The 26,179-nt window shown below is 38.3% G+C and overlaps 1 protein-coding gene across 4 annotated transcripts in view; it reads right to left on the minus strand.

Moving 5' to 3' along the window:
- LOC109409413 (uncharacterized) overlaps window positions 1-26,179 on the minus strand; it is a 193,665-nt gene that overhangs the window by 95,487 nt on the left and 71,999 nt on the right. For 2 of the 4 annotated variants that reach the window (XM_062845113.1, XM_062845114.1), the window contains exon 2: window positions 22,098-22,123. The gene's annotated coding sequence lies outside the window, so the exon portion shown is untranslated. Of the gene's footprint in view, window positions 1-11,871; window positions 12,230-22,097; window positions 22,124-26,179 lie in introns of those variants that run through there. The other 2 variants (XM_062845112.1, XM_062845115.1) reach the window with 2 other exon arrangements.

Raw genomic sequence — 26,179 nt, forward strand, 5'->3', positions numbered from 1 at the left:
TCAGAGCATATGCTCCAACGGACCCGGAAACCTGGATATCGGCTAACGGCAACTCATAATTGGACTGGAAAAGGAACAAGACCCACACATCAACATCCTTGTGCTCATCATTCTACCATGATAGGGTAGAAAGTGAAAGCAGCGCAACGGAAACCAGTTCGATCTTGTAGAATTAGAATAGAATACATTTAGGGGCTGTACAGTGTAAGTACAGCTTCCAATTGGAAATGCTCACGCAGTGCACTAGTGGAAAAAAGAGCTGTAAATTAGGTTAAGTGATTGAAGAATAAAAAAATAAAAGTTACAGTATAACTTAGAATGTTCCAAACAGTACTATAGGCTGCGGCCTATTTTTCAAAAGTTGTTGAAACCTGGAATTCGTAAGCTCTTTTGGATTCAAGCCACAAATATTGAGATTTAGAGGTCGCGCAATCGCTTCAAAGTCGAATTTTCGAATAATAAAAAGGTGTTTTCACTTCAAGTGCCATAACTTTCTTTTTTTATGAATTTCTCACAAATTAAATTTCGAATAAACTCGTAGAACATCATTTTTTTCCAAAGTCACGCAAAATATGAGTTTTTGGAAATTTAATTATTTTTTTCTTCTTTTTACAAAAATTTACAACTTTAGAGTCCTATAACTTTTTAACCGTTTGACCAATTTTAAATTTTTTGCTACTACTTTTCATCAAAGTAGTCATTTTTATGATACTTTTCACCAAAAACTGCCAAAACATGCCTAAAAACTTGATTTTTTCATGCATAATTGGAGTTTTTGACGATTATTTGCAATTTTTTACTCCAAACTAGATACTTAGCATCATATTTAGGGATATGGAACACATTGGAGGACTTTTTTTTTTAAATTTTTTTTTTCTCGCATTTTGAACATGAAAATATTTTTTGATTCAGAACACTCCAAAAACTGAATTTTAAGGCTTCCTAATGATTATTTAGTATAAATTTTTCACTTTGAGCTCGAAACTAAGCATGAAAATTATTAAAATTTTCCCAAAATTCTGATTTTTCCAATAAAATACGTGTTTCTGAACGGTTTTTGGTATTTATCTATTTTGAAACGTTTTTTTAAAGGTACAGTTTATTCACAGCATTCTTAGGCAACAAAAATATCTACAAAAGCAAGTCAAAAAATTTAAAATTGGTATTACGGTTAAAAAGTTATAGGACTCCAAAGTTAAAAATTTTTGTAAAAAGAAGAAAAAAATAATTTAATCTTCAAAAACTCATATTTTGGTGTGACTTTGGAAAAAAATGATGTTCTACGAGTTTATTCTAAATTTAATTTGTGAGAAATTCATAAAAAAAAGATTGAAAATCGGTTGAAAATTGAGAAAGTTTTGGCATTTGAAGTGAAAACACCTTTTTGTTACTCGAAAATTCGATTGCGCGACCTCTAAATCTCGATATTTTTGGCTTAAACGCAGAGGTTTCTCTTTTTGTGTCATTTGAATCCAAAAGAGCTTACGAATTCCAGGTTTCAACAACTTTTGAAAAATAAGCCGCAGCCTACAGTACTAAGATTACAAATATTGTTTCAATTATTTGTGTTATTATTAATATTTGTGTTGAAAATGAAATAAAATAGTGACAAAAATGTAGGAGCACAGCATATATTGGAAAACTTGAAACCTGAGAATTTTTTCAATATGACGCGGTAAAAAATATCCTCTAAATCTCTCTCGCAGCATAACTCTTTCCCCTGACATATCCAAACACCTCCTATCCTCCGTTTAGGAATACAGTCCTAACGCTATTTTGGACCCGATTTGCCCATAAATCATTCCAGTCACATGCACATAAACGAGCTGTTTTTAACGCACTCAAATTGTGATGCTGCGCTAGCTCTGACTCGAACGAACAAACAAATACACCAATCCAACGCAAAAAAAGTTCTCCGCTCCACTCCGAGATATGGTCATCTCCACCGAGGAGGCGCAGAGGTGCATCATTCAACAAGCACCAGTTAATTCCTATAACGACGACGACGACGACGACGCAACGACGACGGGATGCTATTTTTGAAATTCAAATTTGTATACATATCGGAATCAAGCAAGAAACATACGCTCCTCCACAGCCCAGCCAGCATCATCAGCACCATATCATCGTGTTTTCTCAATTTCGATGATTTGGTTTTCGTTATGCTCGATCGCCGCCTTTGGAACCACCATCAGCAGGGAGCAGCGAGCAGGAACAGCGGGAATCGGTATGATCTCTTGCAGAGAAAACTCCTCAATTCGGGTACGAAAATAAACGCACGAGCGAGCGGAGCGCTCTTTATTGGACACAAGTGCCACCACCGCAAATCGCCGCCGGCGCATGCGTAATCCTCATTTTGCTACTACTATGTTTATGTAGATTGGACGAGCGGTGGGTCCGTGGAATTGGTTTGAAAATTGAGAGCACTAATACAAACTAGCACAAGTACAAGCAGGCGAATTTTGTAACTTCAACTTGGCATGTGGCGAATAAGCCGCGAGGGACCAACGAACGAAATGTTCGCGGATGGGATTCAGAGAGATTTGTGCGCCAAAATGTAGGCAATGTTCTGAAAAGTTGCAGAATTTTCCCGGGGGAAAACCGACCCACACTGAGGGAAATGAAACTGAATGAGTATTTTTTTCTGGAAAAGAAAGAATCTATATTCTACTACCATTTGCCAAAACGTTTTACGAAACCCTGGATTCTCCACCAGTGATCTTCACCCTAGCCGTCTATGTGGTCAAAAAAATGAATTTTATCAGAAGACTGCGGTTGTGAGGCATTCAAGAGAGCATTTCAGCTTATTTCAATGTATTTGCAGAATCAATCTCTAACACACTAGAATCATTTGTTAGCATTTTACTTAAATTCAATATTTTGAAGCAACTTTCGTTTTATTGATCAAACTGGGTTATTTTGCTTATTTTAGTCCCTCGAGAGTTATATATTCCACCATTTTTATGCCATTTGAAAGCCATGAGTCATCTGTACAACTTTGCTGAAAACATGAACTTTCTAGTTGGTCTGGATCATGAGATAATCATAAAAAAACACGTGGAATTATTTTGCTTCAAGTACACACTAGCACCACACTGCGGTAAACTCGCTCACCAAACATTCCACTATTTAAGAGCCAAGAGACTTTTGAACAACTTTGCCGAATACAAGAACTTTTTAGGTGGTCTAGAGTATGACATGATACATGATAATTATATAAAACATGTAAAAATGTTCTATTCTTAATGCACACTAGCGCCACCAAGGTGTCTCCAGTTAGCCTAGCGGTTAAAGCTATGGATAGCCAATCCGGAGACGGCGGGTTCGATTCCCGTTCCGGTCGGCAAAATTTTCTCGACTCCCTGGGCATAGTGCACCATTTTACTTGCCTCACAATATACAAATGCATGCAATGGCAGGCAAAGAAAGCCCTTCAATTAATAACTGTGGAAGTGCTCAAAAAGAACACTAAGTTGAAGCGAGGCAGGCCAATTCCCAGTGGGGACGTAGAGCCATAAAGAAGAAGATGAAGAAGAAGAAGAACATTCCGCCATTTGAAAGCCATGAGTCCTCTAAATAACTTTGCTGAATACACAAATTTTCTAGATGGTCTTTTCTAGATAGAACAAGTGAAAATGTTATATTTCAAATACACACTAGTGCTACATAGCGGTAGAATTGCGCACTAACCATTCCAGCATTTGAGAGCCATGAGTCTTCTAAACAAATTTGCTGAAGACACGAATTTTCTAGGTGGCCGGGTTCATAAGGTAATCAAGAGATAAAACATGTGAAAATGTTCTATTATAAATGTACACTAGCGCCACGTTGAGGTAGAATAGCGAACCACACATTCCACCATTTGAGAGCCATGAGTCCTTTAAATAACTTTGCTGAAGACACGAACTTTCTAGATGGTCAGGATCGAGAGATAGAACATTTGAAAATGTTATATTTCAAATACCTACTAGCGCTACATAGCGGTAGAATTGCTCACTAACAATTCCACCATTTGAGAGCCATTAGTCCTCTGAACAACATCGCTGAAGACACGAACTTTCTAAGTGGTTTGGAGTATGAGGTAATCATTATATAAAACATGTAAAAATGAGCTATTTTAAATGCACACTAGCGCCAAGTTGCGATAGAATTGCTTACCAAACATTCCACCATTTGAGAGCCATGAGTCTTCTGAATAACTTTGCTCAAGACACTACTCTCTAGGTGATCTGGATTGAGAGATAGAACATGTGAGAATGTTTTATTTCAAATACACATTAGCGCTGCATAGCGGCAGAATTGCTTACTAAACATTCCACCATCTGAGAGCCATAAATCCTCTGAACAATTTTGCTGAATACACGAACTTTCTAGATGGTCTGAATCACGAGATAAAACAAGTGAAATCACCTAGGAAATCACTCTATTTTAAATGCACACTAGCGTCACATTGTGGTAAAATTGCGTACTACATATTCCGTCCTTTGAGAGCCATTAGTGCTCTGAATAACTTTGCTGAAGACAAGAACTTTCTAGAAGGTGGGATCATGACGAAATCATGAGATAAAACATGTAAAAATCCAGGCTATTATTTCAAATTCACACTAGCGCCATGTTGCGGTATATTCAATTAATATGCTCATAACCAGTGTCGCGAAGCATCAGCGTACAAGTCACAAAAAAGCTGATAAACACCAAACTTGTATCACCCTGTCTCTGCGGTTTCTGATTCGTTCTCTTTACAGTCGCTAACACCAAAAAGACAGAATCCCATCATAGTCACCCGGTAACCCTTGTTTTGCTACAATCATCCTGACTTGGATACGGCTCATGTGAGTGTCATGACTCTCTCCGTCGCCTCAAGCAGATGTACGCGCAACAGTATGTAAAATTATGCATGTGTATTATCACAAGCACGGTACTACGTCATAAATCCTATTCGTTTTGCATAGCTCAGTTTAAACGCACACATTGAACGCACTACGCAGTTTGCCCTGGCTACGGCAAACGCTTTCACTTCGCCCGTTATGCATCGTTGCTCAGAGAGATTGATTCTCTCGCAACCCGCCTGAAGCATACTCAGCAACTGCTATCGCTGCAAAGCTGCGAAGGGTGGAATCCACAACATGTTTGTCATTCCAGGCATGACATGCTAGCTGGTTCGTATCACCTTGGGAAAGGTGACTCCAGAAAGCGCTTCAAGTGATTGTCTCGTGATGGTCGCGATTATTCGCAAGACTGCTCATAACCATCGCTAAAACCAGAAACAGACTAAAAAATTATTTCCCTTCCTTCCTACCTCCAACGAACTGTGCCACATCATCTTCGCAGTAATATTTGTTTCTCTTTACGCCTGACATCCACCCACCCACCAACTTATGAGCAATTACTTTCCAAAAACATTCCGACCTCCCAGCATGAACGAACAGGTGCAGACGTAATGGTACATACGATTTAACCCTTTGGAGCCGAAGGGGTCATACATGACCCCAACATAGAAACGGCTGTATAAATTCTCGCATTCAAAAAAATACAATACTGTCTTCGGCAAAGTTATTACAAATTGAGTCCTCTATCAAGGAATATTTGTATTTGAGGCTTTACTGACAACCTAGAACATAATGAACATCATAAAGTTAGGAGAAACAAAATAATTGACATACCAGTTGTTCTATCCTGTAGTAAAGTTCTTCTAATCCACAAGAAATTTTTTATGTGTTTTCGCCATAAATAAAAGAATTACATAATTTGCTGGGATCCGTGAAGCTCTTGAAATCTACAGAGTCATTTATAGACTGGGATATTCCAGGTCAGCCAAACTACCTTGGAGTTCAGAACTTCATGAAGGACCTGCGCAGGTCCACACTCGTAACAGTATCCATATCTGTTATACTGCGTAACGTTGCATAATCAACCGCGGTTACTGAACCCATCTTAATTCAACTTGATACTATTATAAACCTTTGGGACATTCAGGGTCGTCCAAATTGTCCTATTATGAAGTCGTTCAAATTTACAAGAATAATTTTATGTGTTTAATCTTATGGCAAGTGCATTGCATAATCTGCTGAGATCCTTGCAGCTCTTGAAATCTCAAATGTCATTTAGAGGCACTATAGGGATATTCCGGCACAGCCAAACTACCTTGGAGTTTGGAACTTCAAATACTCGTAGCAGTAGCCATATCTGCTATACCGAGTAACGTTGCAAAATCAATCGCCGTTACTGGAAAAACCTGAAGTCTACTGGGACATTAAGGTTCGTTCAAACTGTCCTGAAGTTTGGCTCTTGATTGTAACAGTAGTTATTCTTACAATGAACTATAACATTACACATCCAACTACAATCCTCCTGGCATTTCATGAGTCATTCCAAGATAGCTTTGAGATATTCCTGATCAACCAAACTACTTCGGAGACCATAGCTTCAGGTCTACACTTGTGATCATAGCCTTTGCCAGTACGTTTAGTAGTGTTACATTCACTGTTTTCTCCAAAGTAGTTTTCGAGGAACAATAAGCGTTGTTATATATTTTTGGAATATTAGCTTTGTATAATGACCCAACGAGGAATCCGGAAAGGAACCAGGCATCAACCAACAATATTGCGTGCTCCTGAACGTTGACCAAACGTTTCCTTTGAACTTTACCCTTCCACTAACATCCAAATTCCCGTGACGCCTAGGCCTGAAAGAATGTAGAGGTCTCTATGTACTTTCATAGGTGTCCAACTAATCTTCCTTTCCCATCCCTCAGCTGTCGCAAGGACGTGGCCAGGACAGCACTCGACCGTTGGGGGCTGTCCATATACCACGTGGACAGAAAATTCATGGTTTTTGACCCCCTCCCCCCTCCCCGTGGACAAGCGTGGACTTTTCATTAACCCCTACCCCACTCCCCCAATGTCCACGTGGACATCCCAAAAAAAGTTTTTTTTTTCATATTTCTAAAATAAATGGAAAAAGTGATTTTGAAAAAGTTATAAATATAATTGAAAACTTTATAAAATACAAAAATTCTATAGCTTTACATATAATACAAACAAGTAGTACAAAATAGGTACCTACAAGTTTTCAACATTGTTTTTTAATTCAGCTTAATGTTTGTGAAAGTGTGGGTTCGATTCTTGCTCCAGTTGGTGAAATTTTTCTGTCAAACAGAAAATTCTTCATTAGGTGTTTTTCGTGTAATGTCCATCGCCTAATGTTAGTGATTGTTCAATGTTTAGTCTGTGTACAGCCTCTGGTTGAAAACGGTGTTTTTTTAGAATGTTTGTCCAATCCATGATTGTCTGATTGTTTTGTTGAGATAAAGTAATTTTATATCTTAGATTTTTGTTGAGATAAGATTATATTTCTTAGATTCTTACAAAAAACAAGATTTACAGCAACTAAATTGTATTGCTGAGGTTTAGACTTTAATAATCATAAGAAACATCTCAAATTTTAAAGGAACCTACAAAATAAAGTCTTTAAAATAAACCTGCAAATCCCTACATGTATTTTGAGAATCTTCAACAGTTCTTTCATACATTTTATTTGATTATACATTGTCGCGACATAATTTGTTTCGTTTGTAGATTCTTGTTTCCTAATTTATACCTATGTCAATGTTGTCCACGTGGACATTTGAAGAACCCCCACCCCCCTCTACGTGGACAAGCATGGACTTTTCGCAAACCCCCTCCCCCCTCCAAGCTGTCCACGTGGTATATGGACGGCCCCTTGGAGGATTGCGTCAATCTTGTCTAAGAGTAAGAGATTAGTCCCAAATCTTTGTGCTTTGGTAACGGACAGGAAGGATGCAACCCTCATAACAGCGATCCAGGGCTGTACCACCTACGAATTTGTGCGACTTGCTTAATGCTAATGCTAATTAGCTTTGTATAATGACGGAAGTTACCCGTAGTTATACCCGTAGATTTAAGGATCTAAACTCAAGAATAATTTAGATGACTTAGGATATCCCGACTGATCTGATACTGTCTACCGAACTTTCAGAAGACTTTACTGGACATGATAGAATACTAATTGTAATGTAGTTTTGTATAATGAAAGAAGATACGAATAAAGAAGAAGATACACCCGTAGACTTTAGGATTGTAACTCAAGAACAATTTGGATGACTTGAAGTATCCCGACTGACCTGATACTGTTTTTGAACTTTCAGAAGATTAACTGGACATGATACATTACAAATTGTAGCTTTGTATAATAAAAAAAAGTTACCGTTACACCCGTACACTTTAGGATCTAAACTCAAGAACAATTTTGGATGACCTAGAATATCCCGACTGATCTTAGAAGACTTACTGGACATGATAGATTACAAATCTTAGCATTATACAAATATAATGAAAGAAGTTACCGTTACACCCGTAGATTTTAGGATCTAAACTCAAGAATATCTTGGATGACCTAGGATATTCAGAAAAAAATATTCTACATCATATTCTACCCTTTCTATGCTGTTGAGCACCAGAACCACAGAAATACGCAGACAAAAAAACTCAAAAAATTCCGGCTTCAAAAGATTCATTACTTCTTTTTCCCCTTTCCACATTGACACCTGCAACCTGACGTAGCAGGCGCCATTCTTGCCTAAAAATGGTAGAACGCCAACACTCATACACTGAAGATGCATGTTAATCCCTAGCAATTATCTCACTCATAGGACGCTTGTGACACTTACAAGTTGACTATTTTTTATAAGCTTGAACGGTAGAAGTGCAGTAACGATGGATGAGTGCATACGGAATGGTGAGCTCGTTCCATACTATTATTTTATTGGATTTTATTGGAGCTATTATAAATCGGATCTGATTAATCTGGTGTACACATATAACGTAATACTGCGACAAACATGGAAATGTAGCATTTATTCATATATTTTTACAGAAATTTGGACTGTTTTTCAATTAACTAGTACAGGTACTGGTGGATTCCTGGAATAATCTCTGAAGGAATCGTTTGAGCAATTCCTGAAAGAACTACTGGAACAATTTGTGAAAGAATCCATGGAAGAACTTTTGAAGAAATGCCTGCTGGAATTTCTGAAGCAATTCTTGGAATATTGAAGAAGTCTCTAAGGATATGACCGAAAGTATCTCTGAAGAAATTTCAGAAGAAATTAAAAAAAATCTGAAGAAAATAAAGTTATAAATAAAATCCTGAAAAATTTCTGCAAAAAAAACCGGAATATTTTAGGAATTCATAGATGGATTTTTTGAAGAAATTCCTAGAGAAATACCTGAAGAAGCACCTGGAAACTTCTGGTGGAATACCTAACCAAACATCTTGAGATATTAAAAAAACAATCCTGAAGAAATCTCCTTATAAAATCCTAAACAATATTTTTCGTGAACTCCTGGAGGAATCCATAGAGAAAATCCAAGAGGTAAACTCTAGAGGAATTTTTGAGAAATACCCGACGAAATTTCTGATGAAATTTCTGCGTGATTTTTTTGCAAGAATCTCTACTAAAATGTCTTCCAGCTTTTCCGTAAGAATCCTTGCACAAGAATCTCTGGAAGAATCTGTACAAAAGGAATGAAGGAATCCTTGGAGGATTTTCTTAAAAAATCCTTGGAGCAATTTCTTGAAATGTCTTGAAGGAATATCTAAAGGAATGTGGAGATGCCTTGGGAATTTCCTGGAATAACCTCTTGTAGAATTTCTTAAGCAATCCTTGGATAAAGCTCTATAGAAAGCTTCTGATAAAATTTTGAAGGAGTTCTGAATTTCTGATTCTTAATGTATCCGTGAATCATTAAAAAAAAAATCCATGAAGTATTTAATGGAGAAAGTTCATGTAAGGTTTTCTAGATGAATGCTTTGAAACATTTTCTGGGGGAATCTCTGTGGAAAAAAAATTGAGAAATTCGTAGATGAATTTCTGGAAGATTGCAGGATATTTTGAAAGGAATTCTTGATGTATTTTGCAAAGGTATCCATGCAACATTTTTGGAAGCAATTCTTGCGAGACTTTCTTAAGAAGGTCTTGGAGAACTTCTGAAGTCTAAAGGAATCCCTAGAAGATTTTGTAATACAATTTCAGACTTAATTTGTATAGGATATTCTGGAGTTTCTAAAGGAGTACCTGCAAGATTTTTTCGAGAACTCGTGATTTTTTTTTAATGAATCATTGGCTGGATTTCAGCAAAGGTCCATGAAAAAAATATCGAAAAATCACTGGAAGTTTTTTTAAGCAATCCTTGGAGAAATTTGTAAAGAAATCTCTGGGGGAATCAGGAGATATTTCTGAAGAAATTATCAACAAAATTTTTAATAAGAGCCATGGGATATTTTCTGAAAGAATCCCTCGAAAAATTCAGATTTTTAAAGAAAAAAAATCCATGGAGCAATTTCTAAAGCAAACCCGGGGAATGTTCAGTAATGCATGCTTGGAAGATCGGTTGAGATAATACTTAAGGGAATTTGCGAAGCATTTTTCGAAAAAAAAACTTGATAAGTCCCGAATCAATAGGGTTAAATCCTGGACGATTTTCTAAGAGAATCCCTGGAGGAATTTCTGCACAAACTCACACAGAACTCTTTGTGAAAATTCTGGAGGAATCCTTAGGAGAATTTCTGGAGAAATTGAAAGTTGCTGTGCGAATTTCCGATGAAATCCTTGGAAGAACTACCAAAGTAATCTTAGAACAAATTTTTGAAGGAACTTTTGAAATATTTTCCGAAAAACTCTGGAGGCATCGCTGAAAGTTTTATTAAAGGAATCTCGGGACGAGTTCTTGAATAGATGTCTAAAAAAATTTTGATAGAATCCCTGGAGGAATTGATGTTCATGTTCATGGATAAATTATTAGAAAAAAATGGAGGAATTTCAGAAGTTAATCATACAAGATGTTTTGAAAGAATTCTTTGTGGAATTTGTAGAATAGGAAGAATTTCTAAACAAATCCCTGAAGAAAATTTGCAAATGAAGGAAGATTTTTCGAAGAAAAATCCGTTAGGAAATTTTTGGGCGAATACTCGAACAAATTTTCAAAAGATTTTTTTTTGAAAAAATTTAAGAAGAATTTTTGAAAAAACTTTTGGTTGATTTTCTAAAAGAATCTCCAATAGATTCTCCTAACCAATAGGCGGAAATGTTGCTTCCATTTTATGTAAAATTTGATTTTATAGACATTTCGAGAGTTGAAATGACATTACGAACATTACGAATTTGGTCAAGATATACTACTTGAAGTCGATTCCAGAGCGATTCCAGTAAAATGCCGAATTAACTGGCAGCCATTTTTCACCCTTATTCTTCCTAATACATTTTTGGTTATCGCAAAAGGACTATTAAAATCATGTATGCTGTTTCTGGGTCAACTTTCAACATGTTTAAATCGAAACAGTCGATAATAGTTTCAATCAATAACATGTTTCTTATCCTCGAACAAAAGAATTTAAAAATTGGTTTACATTTCATAATTATTCGTTTACCTGTATGTGACTATTATATTTGAACCAAAAATAATACTGCACTATGTATGATTTCGAAGAACATTATTATTTAAAAATGTCACAAACAATATAAAAGATAAGACATCCCAAGTAACACTTTGATGACGAATTAGTTTTGTATAGGTTTTGAGAACCGTCATAAAACCGAATACTCTTTGTTTTGGTTTTATGATGGTTCTATGTATCATTTGAAGTCTATTTGAATAAAAAATGTTACTTGGGAATCCATATAATTAGCTGTGACAACAAAGCAGTAGCAAATTCCGATGGTGCCATTCTTATTTCGCTGACAATAACCGTAAATTCACTGTCCTCAGAAAATATTTATCTTCATACACCAATTCAAACGGATGCCGACGACCGCGTGAAATTCTGTGCACAAAAACAAACAACCAATATCACCTTCTTGCTCGCTTCAGAAACCAAACATGACAATTTTCACTCAATTTATCTAGTGGCGATTTCGAAAGCGGGAAAACAGAAATGGAACTTCACGATGACCGTTGTTGGTTGACCAATCCGCGGAACACACTCTCGCGGTTACGACTTGAGACTCGATTTTGAAAATTACGCGCGCGCTTGTGCGGTTTTGAAAACAAACAGTACGATACAGTCTAGTGCGGACGACACTTGACATAGAACTAAAACAATTGAGATTGAAGCGCGCGCCCTTTTCCCACCGAAAAGTTCTAGCCAGAATCATTCGATGACAAATCCACAAACAAATACAACCACGCAACGCAATGCGTTGCAGCTTCCATCAACATTGTGTACTATAATGATCATCATCATGTTTATAAAAATACTCTTCAGAGAGATATAGAGAGAGTAGAACGCAGCACTGCATTCTCCAAGCTCTGTGGCACAGCATCAACTGCTTACTGGGTGTCGCCCGCATAATTGTAAACAACTCCACAAAAAATCCCATGACCCGACAACAATCGCATAGGAAGGCAATAATACAATTGTAACAACTGCAGTTATAAGTAGCAGAAATTAGAAGAAACATTCTTTACGAATGTTTTATGTAAAAAGTTGTTACGAGTTTGCATTACAAATATGTTTTAATTCTTGAAACAGATTTATTGTAAAATTATTAATATATTTTCTGAAACAGATTTGATATATGAGGTATACTATCCCGACTAGAAAATTGTAACAAGAGAGTATAATATAATTTTAACATTTTGTCATTTTGTTATAATTTTGATCTGATTATATCAGAATATGTTATTACCTGGATTAGAAAAGTGTACTTTTTGTTACAATTTTAGTTATTTTTACATAATCCTGCATCCAGTTTATAACATAGTAAGTTACAGAAAAATAGTATAACATCATAACACAATGTGATATAAACTTGATATAATTTTCTAGTCGGGTAGTTTCTTGAAACATCACATTTGAAAAATTTTGGAGAATTTTAAGGCGAATTTCATTTTTTAGAAATAAAATAAAACATTTAAAAAAAACAAAACCTAACAAAACATTGTTATTCCCATCTGCAAGGGCAGTTTCTCTTGAAGAGAATCGTAAGAATGGATTTTCTTCCCACTGAGATGTGAAAGAAAAGCGCATCTACTTAGCACATTATGATGATGTTGCACCACCGGTCGTTGCCGTCGTTGTTGTGATTCTTTCGATGCTCTGGGACGAAGCCTGATGGGAATAAGAGCTGAGCTATGAAACTTCAGTTGCTATGCCGAAAGGGAAGTCCATCGGCATACGATAGAACTACATACATCCATCCTATACATGTAAATAGAACTGCCTGCTTGCATAATGGAGCACGAAAATGAGATGTGTTCCCAGGAGCTGGATGCTTGCGGTGACTGGTATCACATGTCATACTGGGAATATGCCGGCTCACGAGTCACGACACGATGCAATTCTTGAGGGCAAGTGGAATATGACAATAGATGTTCTAGTTTTTAATTAAGCTGTCATGTTGCAACGGAATACGTAAAAACACAATGCACTTTTCAAAGGTAACTGAAATAAATGTCGACTTTCCGATATTATTTCTCGAGAATTTCCCTTGGGAATCCCTGGAGTATTTTTTCAATGATGTCCTGGAAAAAATCTCCGAGGGATTTCCGATGAAATCCCTGGGTAAATTGACGAAAGAATTCTGGAAGATGTTCCAATGCCAGTGACAAATTCTCCAAGGAATCCCTGGAGAAATTCCTCAAATAATTCATGAAAAAAATCTTGTTCAAAATATTTGGAGAAGCTTGCAATTGAATGCATGGATGTATTCTCCAATGAATTTCTCGAGAAACTCCCCAAAAAATCCTGATGGAATTCTGGATGAATCCCCCAAACAATTCTTGAATGATATTCTCACAGAAATTAAGAATCCCCGAAGAAACTCTTTTAGGAATAAATTGGCCATCAAATCCGTGGAGGAATTCCTGGAAGAATTTCCAATAGAATCCTCCAACAAATCCTTTATGAACACAGGGGAAATATGCAAAGAGGATTCTTTGGACATTTTTTGATGGATTTTTTTGGAGAAATATTTTATGATTTTATGGAAGGATTCCTCAAAGACTGCCAGGAAGAATCCCTGGAATCGGAGCCTTTGGTGGTATCCCCCAACGAATCTCGGAAGAAATTCTGCAAGGAATTCCAGGAGAAATTCTCAAGGCCAAGTCCTTACAAGCATTTTTATTATTTATGGGATTTTTGGCGCTATATCGGTCTTCGGGTTTCTTTAAAAACAACCGGTTAGGTTAAAAGCCGACGTTTCGAATGTTTATGTTCAAACATCAATTTAGAAAGAGCCCATAACTGAAGCAGCTTCCATTAGATGAGAGGATGTTTTTTTTATCTGTATTAACGAGATTTTCAGCCCTAGGCTAGTGCATCTCGGGGCCCATGCTGTACTTCCCTTCCGAAGGAAGAACTCACATTTTTTGAGTTTGTCGGGACTGAGATTCGATCCCAGCTCCTCGGCGTGAGAGTCCCGTGCTTTAACCATTACACAAGGCCAGCTCCACGAAAGGATGTTGAATATAGTGAATTTTCTGCATATATATAAAAATATAGGGTATTAAAAATAGAATAAGTAAAAGTATAAGCATGAAACATTCTCATCTCTTCAGGAGCGATTTCTCTGGTTTAGTGACGTCCAGTAGCTGAAGCTCGATAAATGGATGAATGGAGATAGGATGCGACAAATCTTTGAACAAATTCAAAATGCAATTCTAGGGGGAATTCCTGCTGGAAATCCTAAATGAAGTTCTCAAGTTCTCAAGGAATCTCTGGAGGAGTTCTGCTACGAATCTCCTGAGAAATATCTCAAAGAATCCCAAAAGGGATTCCACATAGAAATCCCTGGAGAAATACTTCAAAGATTCCTGGAAAAATCCCAGGAATGGAAGTTTAAAAGTGCTTCTGTAGACATTCTTGTTAGGAAACTCTTGCAATTGTCGATGGAATATGCAAAGGGAATCCTGGTGAAGACATTGCATGAATTCCGTAAGAAATCATGTAGATGAATTCCCGAGTGAATCCCTTTAGAAATGTTTGATGTTTTTTTTTTCTATATGGGTTACCAAAAAAAATGCCTGGATAAATTCCCAAAGGACATCTCTGGAAGTATTTCCCAACGAATATCTGAAAACAGATATACAAGGAATCGCTGTGAAAATTTTGCAAAGAATTCTAAAATAAATAACTTACCCGCAGAAGTTTTCAAAAAACCTCAGCGTGAATTGCTGAAAAAATCTCCACAAAAATGATGCTACAAATTACTTTAAGGACCCATAGAAATTTTTTTCAAAGAATCCCAGCAAAAATTCCGGTAAAATTCTTGAAGAAATTCCATATGAAATTCCTATATGAACTCTACAATTAATTGTTGGAAGAAATAATTACAGAATTTCAGCATGACCATGCTGAGGGTGACGGGTTCGATTCCCGGTCCAGGATCTTTTCGTAAAGGAAATTTCCTTGACTTCCTTGGGCATAGAGTATCTTCGTGCCTGCCACACGATATACACATGCAAAATGGTCATTGGCAGAGGAAGCTCTCAGTTAATAACTGTGGAAGTGCTCATAGAACACTAAGCTGAGAAGCAGGCTTTGTCCCAATGAGGACGTTACGCCAAGAAGAGGAGGAATTACAGAATTTCTGGAAGAATAATGCAGGGAATTCCGCAAAGTATCATTGGTGGAATTTCCCAAAGAAATCCCTGCTTGAATTCTCGGAATTCATGAAGCAGTTCCAGAAGTGGTTACTGAAAGAGTCCCGTAAGGAGATCCTGAAAAAAAAAAACGGAGAAGTTGGAGGAATACTGAAAGTAAGAAGTTTTTGTAGGATTCCTAGAAGGATCTCAGATGAAATTTCCAAAGAAATTCCAGAAGGAACTCCGGGACGAATCTCGCATGATATTCCTGGAAGGAATTTAATAAAGAGTTTCTGTTAAATTTTGGAAGGAATTCCTGAACGTGTTTCTCAAGCAATCCCCAAGAGAAGTCCTGAATAAATCCCAAAAAATCCCTGGCGAAATTGCTGGAATTCCCAAGCATATTTATTACCTTCTGGAAGTCATAAAAACACTTCTGAATACAGTCCAAAAGAAATTATTAAGAATCTAAGATGGAATTCCTGAAGAAATCCCGGAAGAAATACCTTGAAGTCCAAGACGGAATAACCATACGAATCCTGAAAGGAGTTTCTGAAGGAACCCTTAAGGAATCTTAGTGTGAAAATTCAGCTTAAGTTAAAATTCACAAATAAAAAGAAATAAACAAAAAAAAACTTTAGGAATCTCAGAGAGGTTTCCAGATGGAACTTCTGAAGGAACCCCATAAACAATCTCAGATGGAGCTCCTTGAAGAAAAACAGTAGGAAATCTAGAGGTAGGGGTAGGCGGGGCAATATGGACACCCTAAGGTTTTTGTCAACTTTACCTGGCAAGATGTCAAAAAAGATTAGTTTTTTGATACATGTATCCTTTTAAAGTCTATTTAGCATCTATTGCATAAGAATGCTCACGAAGAAAAATGATTAATCCACTTCAAAATATGTTATGAAAAATGTTAGTTTTTCATGACCATCTTCAAGCATACGGGGCAGAATGGACACCCCCAAGGGGCAATATGGACACCATGAGACTTTTACGAATTTCGTACATTATTTACACCTATAAAGTCATTTCATTACAAAACAACTGTTATGGATGAATAATACGCCGAAGTAGTTCATTTTTATATAGTTTATTTGAATTCAGGCTGTTTTGGATAAAGCTTCGTTTTTGTCGGCATGTACAGCTGTGCCTAGAACAACTATTTTCCCCTGCTGTCGTTTTTTGACCAATTTGTTTCACCCTATGTCTACTATAGTGAACATTTAACCGAAAATATACTGAAATCGAAGAATTTGGTTGGTTTGTGATTTAGGTTATATTTTTTCCTAGCCGCTTCTTTCAAAAAGGTGAGTGTCCATTTTGCCCCGGCAGCAGAAGATATTTCCAAACTTGATTTTTGATATAATAAAGAAGAAAATATAAACATGGTCAGCATGAAGATACAGCAAAACTACTTGCATGTGTTCTAGAAATATCAGGTTTTAATCGACCTACAATAAATTAATCACTAAATCTTATTTTAGATGGTGTGAAAATTATAATTTCCATGCACAAAAAACGGAGGACGCAACTTTTTCGTGTAAAATCAAGTATAATTTTAATTTCGAATGTTTCTTTCCTGAAACTACGTTTTAGACAAATGGACTATATTCTCCATTCAATAAAAGTTAAAAAAAGTTCGCATATTTTAAAATATTGAGGGTGTCCATTCTGCCCCGGGTGTCCATATTGCCCAGCCTACCCCTATCCTAGAATGAATTTGTGGAGAAACCACAGAAGAAATTCTCAGAGAAATTCTTGGAGGAATCTCGAAAATAATTTCAAGAGAAATTTCGGAAGGAATTTTTAAGGAATTTAGGAATTCCTGAAGTAATCTCAGAAGGAATTTCTAAAGATCCCAGAGAAATTCACTGGAAGAAACTAGGGAGTACTAGTAGGAACTCCTGAAGCAATTCCAGACAGAATCTCTTTGGGAATTTCAGGAGAAACTCCTGGAAGAACCCCAGTGGGAGCTTCTAAAGGAACCCGAAAAAAAACTCCCGGCTGAATCTCATCAAGAACTCCCTGGGCATCCCATAAGGAGCTCCTGGCTGGAGGAAATTTGGAACAAATTTGTAGAAAACCGCCCGGGACTTTTTGGAAGAATCTCGGATGGAAGTTCTGTGGAAACCCAGAAGAACCTCTTAACAGTCATAAAAAGCAACAAAAAAACTGTCTTCAACAGACTACAGGTCTACAACTTTTCCAAAGAATATATATAGTTATTCTTACAAACACAAAATGGTTTCCAATTTCTTTGAAAATATGTACCACCTTTATTTTCACGTACATTGAAAAGAGGTCCTTATTATTAGAAACAATTTGACCATATTTGACATTTGAAAGCGCTGAACGCATCTTTCCTCGTGAATCTGGGTCTTGAAACATTGTGCAGTGGGAACGGAAGCCATAAAAAAAAGAAGAAGAAATGGTTCCTCGGGTTGTGAGAGGATCGACCCACTAAAAACTCATTATCTCTCTTCTTTGCCTTCGCGGTGCACCCGTTAGGGATCACTTCGGGAAGGAATGATTGATTTGTCTTTATTATCGAGATTTTCAGCCCGTGGCTGGTTCGTCTCTTTTCGGGAAGGAGGTGTTGTTGTAGTTTGATCTGTTACGAATGTTGGAAAAAAAGGCATCCGAATGTCGATAAAATGTGTCAAAGACTTTGATTTTTAAAAACACTGATTGTACGAAAGTTCTTGAAAATCGAAAATGAATATCTCAAGTGTTTTGTATTATTTTTTTTTGATGACGAAATACGATTCACAGACAGGTACTATAGGTGAAACATGCTTAAATTCAAGATTGGGAAAATGTGAAATCCGTGAAGTAGGATCATGTCCTGAAAAGCGTCGCCACTTAGATTTATTTTTCGAGAAAATCATATTTATACGGATGAACACTTCGAAAGGCGTTTCTGTAAGCGAAGAAGAAAAAAACGGAACGAATACTTCGTTCAAAAACCGAATACAACTTGTAAGTTGGACTTGCATAGAGGAGCTCCTGGAGGAATCCCTGAAGAAACTGCTGGACAAATCGTTGAAGAATCCTTGAAGAAATTGCTGGAAAACTCCTGGAATCATTGAAAGAACACCAGGAAAAAACACTGAAAGAATCCTAGGGAGAATCACTAAAGGTAGCCCTGAAGGAATCACTAAAGGATCTCCTGGAGAAATTCCGTAAAAGAACTCCAGAAGGAATAACGAAGGAAAAGGACTCCCTGCAGGATCTCTAAAAGGAACTCCTGCAGTAATCACTGAAAAAAAAAACTCTTGGAGTATTCTCAGAATAAACTCCAAGAAGAAACCGAAGGAATTCTAGGAGAAATTCTGCAGGAACTCCCAACAAGAAATTCCAGGAGAACTCACTGAAAGAGTTCCAAGAGCAACCCTTGAACGAACTCCTGGAGGAATTCCCAAATAAACCCCTAAAGGATCTCATAGAGAAACCCTTGAATGAACTCCAAGACAAACCCCTGAAAACTCCTGGAATCACTAAACAGTAGAAATTTTTGAGTGAACTCCTGGAGGAATCCATGCAATCCATTAAGCAACTCCAAGAGGAACCCCTGCAAGAATCACTGAACTCCGCAAACTTAACCGCAGAACGGAACAACTTAATCATTTTATGGCTATATCGGTCTTTTTTCTACTCAGAGTATAGGGAGTAGAGTTCAAAGTGGACAATGAAATGATAGACATGATAGTATTCGCTAAGTTGCGATCAAGTATGAAAATTTTTATAGAAGTTGAAATTAGGCAAGTAGGCCATGTATTGAGTGACTACATCGAATGCGTGAAACTTCTGCCGTACGATCTGTGCTTTTAAACAGATCGGCTTGATTGGTAGTTCATACCACCTTACCAAGACTGGCAGAAGTTTCAGGCATCCGATTGCCTATGTATTGCTCTGTTTTTATCACAAGTTCTATCGATCGGTAGCTTTTTTCGGAATTCACACTCCGTTCATAGGGGTATGCCCAACTAAGAATCACTCATTTTACAAGCACCTTTACGACGAATTGATTCAGCATGATGCTGAATAACATTTGGATAATTTTCAGGCACAACCTTTGTTCGGGTTTTGTTCACACAAATTTGGAGAAACTATAAAGCATAGAGTTGTATATCAACTGAACTGTTTGTTGTTAAATTGTTTTACAACTATTCTACAACTAAAGCTGTTATTCAGCTTGAGCAAAAATGATTAAAAATAAATAAATATTTTCAATTTCCACGGGAGTTTATGATTGGAACTTAATGCTGTGAACAAATATTGGGAAATAATAACTACACATAAATTTACCTAAATCCAGATTCGAACTCGAGACCCGTCGATTGCCAGCCGCATGCCTTCCTATCTGCGCCATCCTAGAGATGATGAATTGCAGCGCTCAAATCAAAACATAAACTTCGTGTGGTTTAGTAATGATCAGACTTCGACTCCTTTTCAGCAGTGGTGAATTAGCACAGACATTATGGTTAACGACTGAGAAACAGATTAATTCAGCTGTTATTCAGTAAAAAACACGTATTTCTCATCATGTGCTCTGAGTCGCAGTATGATGAAACGAAAGCGCTAATTTGACTTGTGAAAAACACATTATACAGATACATGTACTAATTTCTACATGAACTCAACAAGAAGCATAAAAAAGTCTTGTTAAACTATGTTGTAAAGGAATTACTGCGAGTCGAATAAAAATCTTATTAAACGCTTAAAAGTGTTTTAAATTATCATTGTTATACCAGTACGAAAAGTTGAACATTGGCTACCTTTTCAATTGAAATATTATTTGTACAGTAATGTGTACAGCATAATTTTAGTTCAACTATAATTACTATTATAAAGCAACGATTCAGCATGCATGCTAGTTTGCGGCTGGCGATTGTTAGTTGGGTGCCTATATCGCGGCGTGTTCTTCCTATTAGCTTTTTTCAATCTTATTGAATAGAACACTTTTCTTTTTAAGACTAACTTTTTATATCATATTCTCACAGACAAACAGACGTAACACTCTTCAAAACGGCTTGGCACATGCATTTAACGATCAATTCAATTTTCATTTGATTTGCGCGATTGTTCTACCAGATGCGCTAGTGTTCGATCGCTTTGACATTGTCCAGTGTACACGTTGCTGAATGTTTGAAACAAAAATTACAGGCAATTCGTGTAGTAGTGTGCGTGTCAGCAAAATGTCAAATCCATCATGGCCGGCAGTGTCGCGCGCGGTTCTACCAACAGGTGGCAGTGTGCTCATAAAAATGACACTGGGCAAAAGTTTTTGATGAACTTCCTCTAAGAGTTACGTCTGTTTGTCTGTGATATTCTGATTTATCGACCGTATTCTATTAATAACTTTATCATTTTATGGCTATATCGGTCTTTTTCTACTCAGAGTATAAGGGAGTAGAGATTAAAGTGGATAATGAAATGATAGATAGATTCACTAAATTAGTTTGATCGATGTGCAGATAAGAGGGAGTCAAACTAAAAAGTGTTCAAATTACATGCGATCAAACCAACGGGGGTAGACGGTATCTGATTTTCAGATATATTTTTATCTGATAAACATAAACAAATATAGGTAACTTCGTTTGTATCCGAGAATCTTCACGATGTCGGGTAATGTTTGTGGGTACGATATCAATATAAATCCAGCATGTCAATTAGTTTTGGAAATGTCTACGGAGTGCAATACGTCTTACGGACATGTACCTAAATAGAAACCACTTCGACTGTTGATAGCCACAAATACTGGAGATTTCAAGTTCGATTTTATTGATTTGAAATGCAACTAATCTGTTGAAACCATTAGGTACCAGTTTTAGCAGCTGCGGTCGACCTTAACGATAAAACCCCGGGACTGAAAAAAAACAATTCTATAATTAAACCAACCGATTATTACCCATAGTCTGAAGCCACTCATAAAAGGTCATTTACACTTCGAAATTTGCTCGTAAAACAGCTGCTCCCCTCTTTGCATTGAAAATTTATCCTAATGATTAGTTTTACGACTCATACAAAATCCCTGAACTGTTGGATGTATGGTTCAGTAATCTTGATTCAACCACATCAAGAAAAATCAAATTCGGAAAACCGTGAAAAATTTTAGTCTGTTTTCGATGGTAATATAAATCGCCAAGAATCAAGAGGCGAAGACGATCCACACTCCAGTCGATCGTATGGTTGGAATGTTAATCACTACACACAGAGTGCCGTTTGTTTGCTCATTGACTTTTTCCCAAACAGATGATTGAATTGACATTGTTCTTCGACACTCTCTGTTATTTCTCCCCCAAACTTTCGTGTCAACTGATCATCCCATCGTCCCAATTGGTTTCGTGTTCTGACTGTCACTTTTCCCGAATTGAGCCATTTTTCCAAATTACGCATTCTGTACGTGCCTCAGAAGCGATGCACTAAGGTGCAAGTGCACCTTCCACGACTTATGTTCACTCATGCCTGTTTTTGTAAACAACAACTTACCCAAATTCCATGAGTCATTCAATGATCTGAAACGAGAAAAATGAGAAAAAAAACGTCGAGTGAGAAATATGTACAGAAATACGATCATCGGCTGGCGCAACAAAGAGATGATGAAGTCAAAGGTGTCCCATAAATTCGTGGTGCGTGAAACATCGATCCCACTACTGAAGATGGATTGGATTACGATATATGCTAACCGTAGGAATTTCGACAGTTCAGAATTTGTGTCGGTTCTTGGTGCCTAGATTTGAGAGCTGTATGACAAGGCGGCACGTGTGCGTTATGATTCGTTTTTTTTTCTTCCTCCTTCAAAGCCAGCAATCAAAGCATCGGGTCGGTCGATCGCGAAACAAGTTGAAGGATGCACCTGTCGTTCTTAAATTTTGCCTTTGACTTCGCGCTGAGTGTTACGTAAACATAGCCAATCGCAAATGGTGGAAAGATAATTACGATAATGGGTGCATATGGGTGTACGTACAGCTGAGAATTATTTAAAAGTAAACATGTTCTTAAGCGGGTTACACCTGTTTATACTTTTGCGTACGAATTATTGGTGGGGATTTTTTTTTTCTCGCGGCTACTTGTAGAAATGAAAATAGACTGTTAGCGGGGTAAATATTGAGAAGCAGTACATCGTTTTGTACAATCATTCTTATTCTTCCCCGCTAGGTGACAGACGATGAAGCGAAGATTATTTACAATAAAACAGGAGATTTTGTTTGAAAACACACAGATATTATTAGAAAGTCAATAAGATTTTTATTGAACATTTCCAGTGTTTTTTTTTTCTGAAATTTCTCCAACAAAGAAGCCTTTATTCAGGTTATGACCTACTTTGAATGATTATGAAATTTGGCTACCTGAAGAGATTCCCCTCAGGAATCTGCAGAAATTCCTTTCAGGAATTTCTGGAGGTTTCCGCTAAGGAATCTGAAGAGATTTCTTTCACGAATTTAGAGAGTCATCTCTGGAATCTGAAGAGATTCTCTCAGGAACCTGGAGATTCCTCTCAGGAATCAGGAATCCGGAGAGATTCCTCGCAGTAATCCAGAGAGATAAAACTCAGGAATCTGGAGAGATTTCACTCAGGAATCCGGAGAGATTCCTCCCAGGAACCTGGAGAGATTCCTCTCAGGAACCTGGAGAGATTTCTCTCAGGAACCTGGAGATTCCTCTCAGGAATCAGAAGATTCCTCTCAGGAATCCGGAGAGATTCCTCTCAGGCATCCGGAGAGATTCCTCTCAGGCATCCGGAGAGATTCCTCTCAGGAATCAGGAGATTCCTCACAGGAGTCTGGAGATTCCTCACAGGAATCTGGAAATTCCTCTCAGGAATCTGGACAGATTCTTCTCGGGAATTTGGAGAGACTCCTCTCAGAAATCTGAAGAGATTCCTCCCAGGAATCTGGAGAGATTTCTGTCAGGAATCTGGAGAAATTCTTTTCAGGAATTTTGAGGGATTACACTCAGTAATCTTGATAGATTCCTCTCAGGAATTTAGAGAGATTTCTCTCAGGAATCTGGAGTGTCATCTCTGGAATCTGTAGAGATGCTTCTCAGGAATCCGGAGAGATTCCTCTTAGGAATCCGGAGAGATTCCTCTCAGGAATCCGGAGAGATTCCTCTCAGGAATCCGGAGAGATTTCTCTCAGGAATCCGGAGAGATTCCTCTCAGGAATCCGGAGAGATTCCTCTCAGGAATCCGGAGAGATTCCTCTCAGGAATCCGGAGAGATTCCTCTCAGGAACCCGGAGAGATTCCTCTCAGGAATCCGGAGAGATTCCTCTCAGGAATCCGGAGAGATTCCTCTCAGGAATCCGGAGAGATTCCTCTCAGGAATCCGAAGAGATTCCTCTTCAGGAATCCGGAGAGATTCCTCTCAGGAATCCGGAGAGATTCCTCTCAGGAATCCGGAGAGATTCCTCTCAGGAATCCGGAGAGATTCCTCTCAGGAATCCGGAGAGATTCCTCTCAGGAATCCGGAGAGATTCCTCTCAGGAATCCGGAGAGATTCCTCTCAGGAATCCGGAGAGATTCCTCTCAGGAATCCGGAGAGATTCCTCTCAGGAATGCGGAGAGATTCCTCTCAGGAATCCGGAGAGATTCCTCTCAGGAACCTGGAGAAATTGCTCTCAGGAACCAGGAGAGATTCCTCTCAGGAATCCGAAGAGATTCCTGTCAGGAATCCGAAGAGATTCCTGTCAGGAATCCGAAGAGATTCCTGTCAGGAATCCGGAGAGATTACTCTCAGGATCCTGGAGAGATTCCTCTCAGGAATCTGGACAGATTCCTCTTGGGAATCTGGAGAGATTTCTCTCAGGAACCTGGAGAGATTCCTCTCAGGAACCTGAAGAGATTCCTCTCAGGAATGTGCAGAGATTTCTCTCAGGAATCTGGAGATATTCCAGTCAGGAATCAGGAGAGATTCCTCAAAGGAATCTGAAGAGATTCCTTAAAGGAATCTGAAGAGATTCCTGGCAGGAATCTGGAAAGATTCCTGTCAGGAATCTGGAGAGATTCCTGGCAGGAATCTGGAGAGATGCCTGTCAGGAATCTGGAGAGATTCCTGTCAGGAACCTGGAGAGATTCCTCTCAGGAACCTGGAGAGATTCCTGTCAGGAACCTGGAGAGATTCCTGTCAGGAACCTGGAGAGATTCCTCTCAGGAACCTGAAGAGATTCCTGTCAGAAACCTGGAGCGATTCCTATCAGGAACCTGGAGAGATTCTTGTCAGGAACCTGGAGAGATTCCTCTCAGGAATCGGGAGAGATTCCTCTCAGGAACCTGGAGTGATTTCTCTCATGAATCTGAAGAGATTCCTCACAGGAATCTGGAGACTCTTCACAGGAATCTGGAGATTCCTCACGGGAACCTGGAGGGATTCAAGTCAGGAACCTGAAGAGATTCCTTTCAGGAACCTGGAGAGATTTTTGTCAGGAACCTGGAGAGATTCCTGTCAGGAACCTGAAGAGATTCCTGTCAGGAACCTGGACAGATTCCTGTCAGGAACCTGGACAGATTCCTGTCAGGAACCTGGAGAGATTCTTATCAGGAACGTGGAGAGATTCCTCTCAGGAATCGGGAGAGATTCCTCTCAGGAACCGGGAGATATTCTTGTTAGGAACCTGGAGAGACTCCTCTCAGGAATCGGGAGAGATTCCTCTCAGGTACCGGGAGAGATTCCTCTCAGGAACCGGAAGAGATTCCTCTCAGGAACCTGGAGAGACTCCTCTCAGGAATCTGGAGTGATTTCTCTCATGAATCTGAAGAGATTCCTCACAGGAATCTGGAGATTCCTCATAGGAATCTGGAGAGATTCCTCACGGAAATCTGGAGAGATTTCTCTTCGGAATCTGGACAAATGCCTCTTGGGAATCTGGAATCTGGAATGCCTCTCAGGAATTTGTAGAGATTCCTCAAAGGAGTCTGGACAGGTGCCTTTTGGAAATCTGGAAATTTCTCTCAGGAACCTGGAGAGATTCCTCTCAGGAATCTGCAGAGACTCCTCTCAGGAACCTGCAGAGACTCCTCTCAGGAATCTGGCAAGATTTCTCTCAGGAATCTGGAGAGATTCCTCACAGGAATCTGGAGACTCATCACAGGAATCTAGAAATTCCTCACAGGAATCTGAATACTCCTCACAGGAATCTGGAGATTCCTCACAGGAATCTGAAGAGATTTCTCTCAGGAATCTGGAGTGTTCCTCTCAGGAATCTGAAGAGATGCCTCTTGGGAATCTGGAAAATTCTCCCAGGAATCTGTAGAGATTCATCAAAGGAGTTTGGAGAGGTGCCTCTTGGAAATCTGGAAATTCCTCTCAGGAATCTGGACAGATTCTTCTTGGGAATCTGGAGAGATTCCTCTTAGGAATCTGGAGAGTTCACCTCAGGAGTTTGGAGAGGTGCCTCTTGGAAATCTGGAAATTCCTCTCAGAAATCTGGACAGATTCCTCTTGGGAATCTGGAGAGATTCCTCTTGGGAATCTGGAGAGATTCCTCTCAGGATACTGAAAAGATTCCCCTCATGAATATGGAGAAATTCCTATCAGGATTCTGAAGAGATTCGCCCATGAATCTGGAGAT

This window comes from Aedes albopictus, chromosome 1, assembly GCF_035046485.1.
Source record: "Aedes albopictus strain Foshan chromosome 1, AalbF5, whole genome shotgun sequence".
NCBI lineage: Eukaryota > Metazoa > Arthropoda > Insecta > Diptera > Culicidae > Aedes > Aedes albopictus.